Raw genomic sequence first — 11,702 nt, 5'->3', positions numbered from 1 at the left:
TGAAAGTTTACTCTTTGGCCACTCCACTTCTTTGAAGTGTCTCCCAGTCCCAGTGCACTTGTTAGCATGTTTTGGTTCGTGCAACTGGTGCGTCCGGTTATTGTCTCCCCAGAAACATTTCTGTTGTATTTTTTTCCTATTTCCGTTGTGTTGTGTGTGCTTTTGCAGCGTTTTTCTTTTTGCAGCATTTTTCTTTTTGCAAGTGTTTTTCTTTTTTGCAGCATTTTTCTTTTTGCAAGTGTTTTCTGAAGTTGCAGTCCGTTTGGCCTCTCAGGGCCACCGTACCTTTGTTTGGCCTGCACGAATGGTGCCCGGAGGCCACGCCCCCTCCCGTGACATCACGTTCCAAAGCCCTATAGACAATAACACCAAATTTAAAAGAAAGAAGAAGAAAAAAGAATGTTACTGTTACATTTTGTTATGACATCATTATGATGTCATAGTAGTGAATCTATAAGTAGGGGTAAGAATCCCAAACTTTCAGTCAGTTTATTTGCAACACTCAAGATTGCAGCATTCAAAGGTAAACCTGAGAAACATTTTAAAACAGTTGAACCTTTAACACAGTCACTTCATCAACACTCTAACATGTCTCAGAGTAAACACGGCAAAAGTCAACAAGCTTACGCTGGCTTTACTACAATGGACCACCAAAATCCAGAGCCAAATTCTGAAGAAACACATTTCCAGCTTCCACTCAAGAGGAAGCGAGGCCCGGATTATGCTGCACAGAATTGCAGAAGTCCCGACAGCTGCTCTCCACCAAGGAAAAAGAGACGAATCTGTGAAGAAAAAACTGTGTTGAAAAGACGATACAGTCAGATTTCAAAAGGCAGCAAAAACAACTCTGAGAGCTACTCTCCAGAGAGAAAGAGGATGAGAATAGACACTGAGAAAAAAGAAACAGCAGTGACTCCGAGCATCCAAAAAGGTTCTTCTTCAAGGACTATCCAACTCCAAGTTCAGAAAAAGAACAATATGAACTTGAGTGATACCAAAACCTCTCAAAACACACCAAAAGACAACAAGAGTCCAGAACAAGCAGCAGTGACACAGAGCATCCAGAAAAGTTATGCGCCAAGGACTTTCCAACAACTAGTTGAGAAAATGGACGTTACGACCTCGAGTGATACCATAACCTCTGAAAACACTCCAAAATACAACAAGAGGCCAGAACAAGCAGCAGTGACACAGAGCATCCAGAAAAGTTCTTCGTCAAGGACTATCCAACACGTAGTTGAGAAAATGGACGTTACGACCTCGAGTGATACCATAACCTCTGAAAACACTCCAAAATACAACAAGAGGCCAGAACAAGCAGCAGTGACACAGAGCATCCAGAAAAGTTCTTTGTCAAGGAATATCCGACACGTAGTTGAGAAAATTAACGTTACGACCTCGAGTGATACCATAACCTCTGAAAACACTCCAAAATACAACAAGAGGCCAGAACAAGCAGCAGTGACACAGAGCATCCAGAAAAGTTATGCGCCAAGGACTTTCCAACAACTAGTTGAGAAAATGGACGTTACGACCTCGAGTGATACCATAACCTCTGAAAACACTCCAAAATACAACAAGAGGCCAGAACAAGCAGCAGTGACACAGAGCATCCAGAAAAGTTATGCGCCAAGGACTTTCCAACAACTAGTTGAGAAAATGGACGTTACGACCTCGAGTGATACCATAACCTCTGAAAACACTCCAAAATACAACAAGAGGCCAGAACAAGCAGCAGTGACACAGAGCATCCAGAAAAGTTCTTCGTCAAGGACTATCCAACACGTAGTTGAGAAAATGGACAATATGACCTTGAGTGATACCAAAACCTCTGAAAACACACTGAAAGACAACAAGAGGCCAGAACAATCAGTAGTGACACAGAGCATCCGAAAAAGTTTTCCGCCAAAGAATATCCAACACCTAGTTAAAACAATGAACGATATGACCTTGGGTGATACCAAAACCTCTGAAAACACACCAAAAGACAACAAGAGGCCAGAACAAGCAGTAGTGACACAGAGCATCCAAAAAAGTCCCTGGTCCAGGACTATCCGACTCCCAGGTCAGAAAACAAACGATACGGCCTTGAGCGATACCAACACCTGTGAAAACACACCGAAAAAGAAAGAGAGCCCAGAAGACCAGAGAGAAACAAACGTGTGGATCATTGGGTCCAGTTACATTAGACGAGCCAAGGGTGAAGCAAAAGAGATTTTCGGAGAAAATTTCGGACTTAATACCAAAGTCCAGTGGTTTGGCAAACGAGGAATGCGCTGGGGGGGAGTCCTTCCTTGTTTTTATAAGGAGCTATCCACACAGAGCCCACCTGACATACTGGTAATCCATGCTGGGGGCAATGATTTGGGACTCTTTTCTGCTTATGAACTTTCTTCTGTCATTGAGAAGGAATTGATGCAATTGCACACAGAGTTCCCCTCAATGACAATTGCATATTCATCCATCAATGAGCGTCAAGTGTGGATATATGGAAATCCAGGCGAAATCAATAAGGACAGGAAGACTGTGAATGCCAGCATTAGAAAGGCTGTCGACCGCTTCGATGGAGTGATTATTGAGCATCCGCACATCAGGTTTTTTGACAACTCCATTTTTTTACACAACGGAGTTCGTTTCTCCAAGAAAGGAAATGAACTGTTTCTGACAAGCATCCGCACGGCCATCCAGAAAAGTCTTCAGTCACGTCACTGAAAACTGACTTGAGACATTTCTTTCACAGTCCAGAAAACCATACGTTGTTCATTTTAGGCAATGTGAGCAACATATAGCTAACGTGTGCTCTCTTTTTTCTTTTCCTCTGCCTCTCACCCCCCAACCAGTCATGACAGATGGCTGCCCCTTTCTTAGCCTGGTTCTGTCAAAGGTTTCTCCCTTTTTATAAGGGAGTTTTTCCTTTCCACCGTTGCCCAGCGCTTGCTATTAAAGGAGATCATTCGATTGTTGGGGTTGATAGTTTAGAATCTAAACTAAACTAATAAACATAAAACATCAGGTGAGGGGTTCACATAGCATGGAGCACTACAAAAATTACAAATAAAAACAAATCAAAAATAATCAAAAATAAAATAAAAAAAATTGAAAAATATCTCTTACTGCTCTGTTTATTTCCTTAAATGAACACTTGTACTTTTTGTCATAGAAGAATAAGAATATTAATATAAATATGAACACCAAGGCGTTCCCAGGCCAGCCGAGAGATATAATCTCTCCAGCCTGTCTTGGGTCTGCCCCGGGGCCAAATGCCTGGTGGCACCCTTGCCTCCATGGGCACCTTAACTCATCACTTTTGGCGCAGAGAATGTATTTTATGAACTAATATTAGTAGGCTGAAGCCTTTTATTTGAGCTGTGATTGTTTTTGTTATTAAGATACATATTAATATGTTTTTTTAAGGATCAAGATGTGGGTTTGTTTTTCCAGCTTTGTTAACAGTTGTTTTTTCAGAGATCAGATGTCCTCACAGGACAACATATACAAAAATATGATTTTACAGAATATGATGCATTGGTGTGGATTAAACAGTGTAATAGTTTTGATATTTACCTTAAAGAGCAGTAACCTTAATCAATATTGCACAGATAGAGAAAATCAGCAAAGTTATTGGCTTTAGTTTTGATATTTTGCCAGTAAAACAGTTTTATGTCTCCTGAGGTCTTTTCATTGTTTTATTGTTTCTTTTGCTAAAGAAAAATATCCCTGCCATTCCTCATTGTTAGCTAATCATGAATCCATCACTGGATCACACCCAATTGCTAGCACAATAATCATGTTTAAGGTTGTGAGCTGGTGTCTGATTTGTGTTTTCGTTAAATTAAGGCATCATCTGCACAAATGAACCACTTCATCAGAAAACAGAAAACTAAGTGTCTGTCATGGTCCTGAGTCTGTGTTGCCTTATGCTTTTGTTCATTCCGAGTATGTATTCTGCTGTGATTTTGCCATTTGTTAGGTTTCTGTTCTTTACCTGCCTGCTCCCACTTCTGTGTTCCCTCTGTCTGTCCTCGGTGTTATTGTGTCTACTTATGAGTCCGCCTGTCAAGTTCAGTGCCCTGTCTGGTTCTCTGTCCTGTTTTATTCTGAAAGTTCATGTTTCATGTCAGTGTGTTCAGTTTTACCACTCCCCTGTCTCGTTAGCCTAATTTCTCCCAGCTGTGTCTCCCTCCTGTGGCCCATTCCCTGATTACTCCCCGTGTATTTAAGCCCTGTGTTTTCCTGTGCTCTCTGTTGCGTCGTCTGTTTAACTCCATGTCCGTCTGCATAATTCTGTGTAACCTGGTGTTCAGTCTGCGTCTCTCCGCCATCTTTCTTTGTGCATTTTGTTCCTCCTCCCGTGCGTGTTTGGTAGTGATGGGTAGATGAAGCTTCATGAAGCACTGAAGCTTTTCATCCAATTGGTTCACTCCAGTGCAAAGCTTCTTGAAGCTTCATTTGCTCTATTAGGACACCTACTGGACGTAAAAATATTAGTTGGCATGAATTTGAAGAGTGTGGCCTTTTGCACACAGCCTGTAAATGTCAACAACAAAAGGAGTGTGTAAAACATCTATATTGTATTGATGGCAGCATACTGTGTATATTTATACTGGCAGTATGGAAAATGATCATTTGGAAATGCTTAAAATGGAAATGATCATTTACTGTGAGGTGAGGTGTGGTTGGGGGTGTGGACAGTGGTTGTGCTTTTGTAACGTTGAGGTATGGACAGCTACACACTGAGGCTTTGAGCCTCAGTCCTGCCCACGTTTTATTCTGTAAAAACTAAATTTTCACTGCTTTTATGACCTTTTAGTGGGGAGAACATAGCTAGGATTTAATGATTTCACAAATCTTTTGAATCCTTTGTCCTCCACAATGCTAAATGGCTGGGAGTCCTCAATCACCATGCTAACCAGGTCTTCATCTATTGGAGATTGTTCTCCTGAGGAAAGACAATAAAGACAAAGCACAAATATAAATATCACACACGGAACGTATTACAGTTGTATAATATTGTTATATCATTTAGTAACATTACTGCATCCTATATTATCATTGCATTTGATGGCTCACCTGGTCTTGCTCCACAATTGGTGTTCCCCTTATTCTCATGCAAAGCTCTGTAGTGCCTAAGCATGGATGAGGTGTTGTTGTTATATCCCAGCTCCCTGGCACATAGCAAACACTTCACCTTGTACAAAAGTAAAGCCGCTTAACATAAATTGTATTGCACCATCATTATTATGAAAATACATCTTCTTTAGAAATTTACATACCTTGTTGGGAGGAATAAAATCAAAATGTTCCCACACAGGGGAGGACATCCTCCTCTTCTTAGCTGGCTCCATTCTCTCCTGACTTTCTCTCCTCACTCTCATAAACCTCCAAACTGTCTCCAAACTCTCACTAACCGCAACTCTCCATCAAACACCTACATTTTGAATGAAGTCTGAGGGGTTTATATTGCTGTCATATCTCGCGACAAAGTTCGAACCACTTCATGAACCAGTCACGTGGTACAGCCGGGCAGCGAGGCTTCGGACGTCATCATTTTCAGCTCCTCCCATAAATGAAGCAAGCCTCGATACGCGCATCGCGGAAACGCCCCCTCCATTACTCGACACAAGCTTCGAAGCCTCGATACAGAACGTCACATCACTAGTGTTTGGTTTAAGTTGAGTTCTTTAGGTTTCCCCAGTTTAGGTTTGTTTGCTCCCCGCTCTGCTCCTCCTGTTTTTGTCACCTTATCACCTCTGTAAATAAACATTCACTCGCACCCCAGCCAGTGCCTGCATTTTGGATCCTTTTCTCAATTCACCACACGACTGCTGCGCAGCCGTGAAAGTGTCTGATGCTAAAATACCACATATGTTCCCTCCTATAACAAAAATTAAAAACTAAGGATTGTTTACAGTATGATATTTTTTATCAGATATGTTCCCATTAGTTTGTGTAGGAATTATTAAACTGCATAGTGACAACCAAAAAACTGGTTCACTCACACCTTAGACCGATGTTGGACAACATGCCTTCCTCTAATGTTAAGTCAGTCTTTGCATTTTTTCCAGGTAACTCCCACAGGCATGACATGATGATTAAAGCTTGGATGTGTAATCTGTCGTGTGTATTATGTGCTCTCCAGCAAGATAAATTCATGTTTTTTATATAGTTTAACAAAACTGTTTGCAACATAGGGTACAGAGGCCTGTTGATTCAAACAGGTTTGTTTAGATGCACCTTTTTTGAGTGCATGTTTTGTATGATAAGTTTTAATCTAAATAAACACTTTAATTAGTAGCTTTAAATAACAGTCATCATACCCTGCAGAATTAGAGACGGAGCAGCCGGGCTATGTAAAAAGCATCCAAAATGCCGAAAAAGATAAAAAGATTGCATACCTGGAAAGTAAGGTCGCTGACCTGGAACAATACTCCAGGATAAACGACGTCATCATCACTGGGCTCCATATTAAACCCCGGTCATACGCTCAGGCGGTGACCGCTGACAGCAACGAGGAACCTGGAGAGCTTGACATTAGCTCCACGGAACAACAGGTGGCTGCTTTCCTGCGGTCCAAAGGGATTGCCCTGGACTGTAACTCTGTCGAAGCATGCCACCCTCTTCCCAGGAGGAACGGCAACATACCGGCTATTATATTAAGGTTTGTAAATCGAAAGCACAAGATTACGCTGCTGAAACAAGGAAGAAAATTAAAAGGATCTAATGTCTTTATCAATGAACATCTAACCAAACACAACGCTGAAATAGCCAAAAAAGCGCGACACCTTAAGAAGCTGGGAAAAATCCAAGGCACTTGGACGACGAACTGCAAAATATTCATTAAACTAAACGGATCACCAGAGGAAGCCAAAGTTCTGACCATTAAAAATATGGCGGATCTCGAAAAATATCAGTGAGCAACACGATCTGGACGGCAAACAAGGTAACAGACAACCACACACTCACTTATGACACACACTGGAAGGAAGAACTCAGATACATCTGGAAGAATCAGCTGCATCAGTCAGACAGTTGCAGAATATGATCAATTGGAACTGAAAACATTTAACTATATGGATCACAATACACACGACTTGGAATATGAAATAGATCCAGACAACAACTTTTTCTCATCTAACAATAACAATTGCTGCTACTATACAAATAAAGACTACAATCAGAGGATTAAAACTGAGAATAAATGATCAATTATCCACTTTAACTGTAGAAGTCTCTATGCTAATTTTAGTCATATCAAAGAATATCTTAACCAGTTTTCACATCCATTTAGTGTCATTGCCTTATCAGAAACTTGGATCAATATGGAAAAAGGAACAGACTTTGAACTGGAGGGTTATGAATTCACATTTATAACTAGGCGAAACAAAGGAGGAGGAGGAGTGGCCTTGTATGTGGACAAATCCTTGAAATTTAATGTGGTGGAAAAGATGACGATGGTGATTGATAATGTACTAGAATGTATTACAGTTGAAATTTGTAAAGAAAAAAGTAAAAATGTAATCATTAGCTGTATATACAGAGCTCCAGGTAGTAGTATTGAGACATTTAAAGACTGGATAGAAGAAACATTTATTGAAATAGCTCGCAAAAAAGTTTTCATTTGTGGAGACTTCAATATTGATTTGCTAAACCCAAATAAACATAAAACCACTGAGGAATTTATAAACACAATGCACTGTATGAATCTATTCCCTAAAATTACTAGACCTCCCAGGATTACATCACATTGTGCAACTCTCATAGACAACATTTTTGCAAATGACATTGAAAATAAGACTGTAAGTGGACTCCTGATTAACGACATAAGTGACCATCTTCCAATTTTTACAATCTATGATAGGAATTACAAGATCAATAAAATGGACAGTAAAAAAGAGTACAGACGAGTAAGAACAGAAGAAAGAATGAATGCATTTAAAAAAGATTTATTGAAGGAAAACTGGGGTGAAGTATATCAGGAACAGGACGTTAATAGTGCTTATAATAAATTCCTTAGAATATTTACATTACTGTACAATACCAACTGTCCAATAAAGCAATATAGTAGGAAACAGAAATATATGGACTGTCCATGGATAACAAAAGGTCTGCAAAATGCATGTATAAAGAAAAATGCTCTATACAGAGAGTTCTTAAGAACGAGAACTAAAGATGCTGAAATCAGATACAAAAGATATAAAAATAGGTTAACTAATATACTTAGATTTAGTAAAAAGGAATACTATAAGAAGCAATTAGATATAAATAGAAATAATAATAAAAGATTATGGGAAATCCTGAACAGTGTTATAAAATGTGGGACTGGACAAAAGAACTATCCCAAGTATTTCATTTGTAATGACCATGAAGAATACAATATGGATGTTGTGGCAAATAGTCTCAATGAATTCTTTGTAACTGCTGGACCAAATTTAGCAAGAACAATCACTCATCCTGGGAAAGCACAGGAAAAACCCGTTACACTGATTGACAGAAATCCATATTCTATGTTTCTCACAGCTGTTGATGAAAATGAAGTTCTTGAAATTGTCAAAAAATGTAAAAATCACAAATCTTTGGATTGTAATGATATTGATATGATAGTGGTTAAAAGAGTCATTGAGGCTATTATAAAACCATTTACATACATCTGTAATTTATCATTTCAAACTGGTCGATTTCCAGACAGAATGAAAATAGCAAAAGTTATACCTCTATACAAATCTGGAAACAAACACCATTTCACAAACTACAGGCCTGTCTCTTTACTACCTCAATTCTCAAAAGTTCTTGAAAAACTGTTTAAAAACAGACTGGAAAAATTTATAGATAAACATAAACTACTCACTGAGAGTCAGTACGGATTCAGATCAAGCAGATCAACATCATCGGCACTATTAGATTCAATAGAATACATCACAAATTCCATAGACAAAAAGCAATATGTGGCTGGGTTATTCATAGACTTGACAAAGGCATTTGACACTATAGATCATGATATATTAATAAGAAAACTGGAACGTTATGGTGTCAGAGGGGTAGTTTTAGATTGGGTCCGGAGTTATTTAAGTGACAGAAAGCAGTTTGTGAAAATAAATGGTGGTTGCTCCTTATGTATGGACATTGCTTGTGGTGTACCCCAAGGGTCAGTTTTGGGTCCAAAATTCTTCAACTTGTACATTAACGACATCTGTAAAGTGTCCAAAGTATTAAAAATGGTTCTCTTTGCTGACGATACAAACATTTTTTGCTCTGGTGATGATCTGCAGAATTTATTGGAGGATATGACTAATGAAATAAGTAAAGTGAAGTTCTGGCTTGATAAAAACAAATTATCATTAAATTTGAATAAATCTAAACTTATGTTATTTGGAAATAGTAGTTTAAATACAAATGCAAAGATTCAAATAAATGGTGTTGATATTGAAAGAGTCAGTGAAAATAAATTTCTGGGGGTAATAATAGATGAAAAACTTAACTGGAGAGCTCACGTAAGATATATTCATTCCAAAGTATCACGAAGCATTGCAGTACTAAACAAGGCAAAACAGGTATTCGACAGAACATCACTTCATATTCTCTACTGTTCACTGGTTTCACCATACTTAAGCTATTGTGCAGAGGTCTGGGGCAATAACTATAAAACCACATTACATTCACTTTTTACTCTTCAAAAGAAAGCAATTCGAATCATCCACAATGCAGGTTATAGGGAACATACAAACTCACTATTTTTGCAGTCTGAAATATTGAAAATTGACGATATAGTGAAATTCCAAACAGCACAAATTCTATTCAAAGCAAAAAATAAAGAACTGCCAGGTAATATTCAGAGTATGTTTTTTTTGAAAGAAGGAACTTATAATTTAAGAGGTTTTTGTAACTTCAAAACAATGAAGGTACGTACTACAAGAAAAGGCTTTTGTGTTTCTGTTCAAGGAGTGAAACTATGGAACAAACTGAATATGGAATTAAAGCAATGTCCAAACATAAAACTGTTCAAAAAGAGTTATAAAAATATGATCTTCTCGATCTATAAAGAAAAGGAAAATATTTAAATTAAGTGAATGTCTCTATTTAAAAACAAACAAACAAAAAATTCATGATGTGATATTATAGTATATAGTATATCAGAAATCTGTTCACTATTTTTATTACAAATTATATCAGTAAGGAAGCTGACTAAATATTCACTGATAATTTATGGGACAGGGGTGGGATTAAATAAGTGTATACTTCTTCCCACTCCCTTTCAACATGTAAATTAATCAGAATGTTTTTTTGTATGTAATTTGTATAGTATATTTTTTTTCTCTCATTTCTTTTCTAAATGTACTTGTATATTGTTCACATGTTGAAATAAATTACCAATCAATCAATCAATCAATCAATAAGGGGGCGTGTTCGCAGTCATGTCCAGAGACGCTACACCACGAGTTACTACTGAGCAGACTCTGGCTCCAAAAGTGGAACATGGCAGCGCCCACAAGCGGGATATTTTGGCTTCATTTTCGCAGAATGGGAGGAAGTGCTGTCAGCATCCAGTCTGGTAATAGAAATGGTTCTAATCTTTACAGTTTCTCAGATTGTAGTTTCTCAGGCAGCTTGTTAACATAACCAGCCCTTCACCTTCTTACCAGAATCATACAGTCTAAAACCTGCACGCCTCATCTGGGTAAGAAAGATGAAGTCATTGTGGAAGGACCTAGAACCTCCATTCCTTCTATCAGTGATTTAATGAAAAGACCTCTGTGTCTATGAGAAAGTCTATTTTATGAATTTGGGCCATACTTTGCCTAAGAAAAGGAGTATGCTCACTGGCTGACATGCAAGCTGTTTCACAGTCATAGCCGTCCTCTTGTCACTGTGGGTTGTTTTTTTTATTTTTAAATCCAAGATAGCAACGGTGACAACATTTGTCTTAAACACTCGTGATCAGACTTCATCAACCAATCATGGTAGTCTTCAGCATCTTTTAAATTGTCTGTGGTCCAAGTATGGTCACTTCTGGCTCTCCTCAGTGTCACCTCACCTCTTCATTTGTGTGCAGGACAGCCAGTAGCTGGTCCTGCGGGGAGAGCAGAGCGCCTTCTTTCTGCAGAGAGAGACGAGGCAGGAGGCCACATTTCTGGTAGTAACGCTGAGCTGCCTGCTCACACAGCCACGACACAGAGCAGGAGTTGGCCTCACTGGGATGCAGAGCAATGACCGGCGATTAAACAGAAATTAAAAACAAAACAACAACAACAACAAAAAAACACTATACCAATCAGATTGGGATTTATTTTTATGTACTGCTCAAACTTAAAACTTTTCACCGACCTTTGTGGAACTGGGATCAGGAAGACGTCTTCCTGAACCCGGACCCTCATTCTGATTGGTGGAGGAAGTGACGTGGGCATAGGAGCAACCAAAGTTTGAGTTGGAGGCTAGAGTAAACAAAATAAAACATTCAAGCACTGTTAAAACATCTGTATTTAATGTCGTCAACTCTTTGTAGAAAGACAAAGCAGAGTCTGTGGAGGGATCAGAAAGTCTAAACATCAGGAAAGTAAAAGTTTGTCAGGTGATGCTACAAAACACCAAGGTATAACTATATATAAGATCCGAAATGGGCGATGTCATCTTTTACTCGTGGACAAAGCCCACGGCATCCAGGCTGCAGAAATATGTAAAAACAGCTCGCCCGTTTTGATCAGCTCGCG

General features: G+C 38.8%; 1 long non-coding RNA gene across 1 annotated transcript; it reads right to left on the bottom strand.

Moving 5' to 3' along the window:
• Positions 1-311: 311 nt before the first annotated feature.
• LOC309696911 lies at positions 312-4,267 on the bottom strand. The gene is made up of 3 exons (XR_014273694.1): positions 3,986-4,267; positions 628-782; positions 312-353 (listed from the first exon to the last, which is right to left on the bottom strand). It is a non-coding gene; the product is annotated as an uncharacterized lncRNA (long non-coding RNA).
• Between the last annotated feature and the right edge of the window lie 7,435 nt (positions 4,268-11,702).

Source organism: Aulonocara stuartgranti, assembly GCF_965226115.1.
Source record: "Aulonocara stuartgranti genome assembly, chromosome: 20".
NCBI classification, from domain to species: domain Eukaryota; kingdom Metazoa; phylum Chordata; class Actinopteri; order Cichliformes; family Cichlidae; genus Aulonocara; species Aulonocara stuartgranti.
Note: the sequence above shows the minus strand (reverse complement) of the source record. Positions and strands in the feature narration are given on the sequence as shown.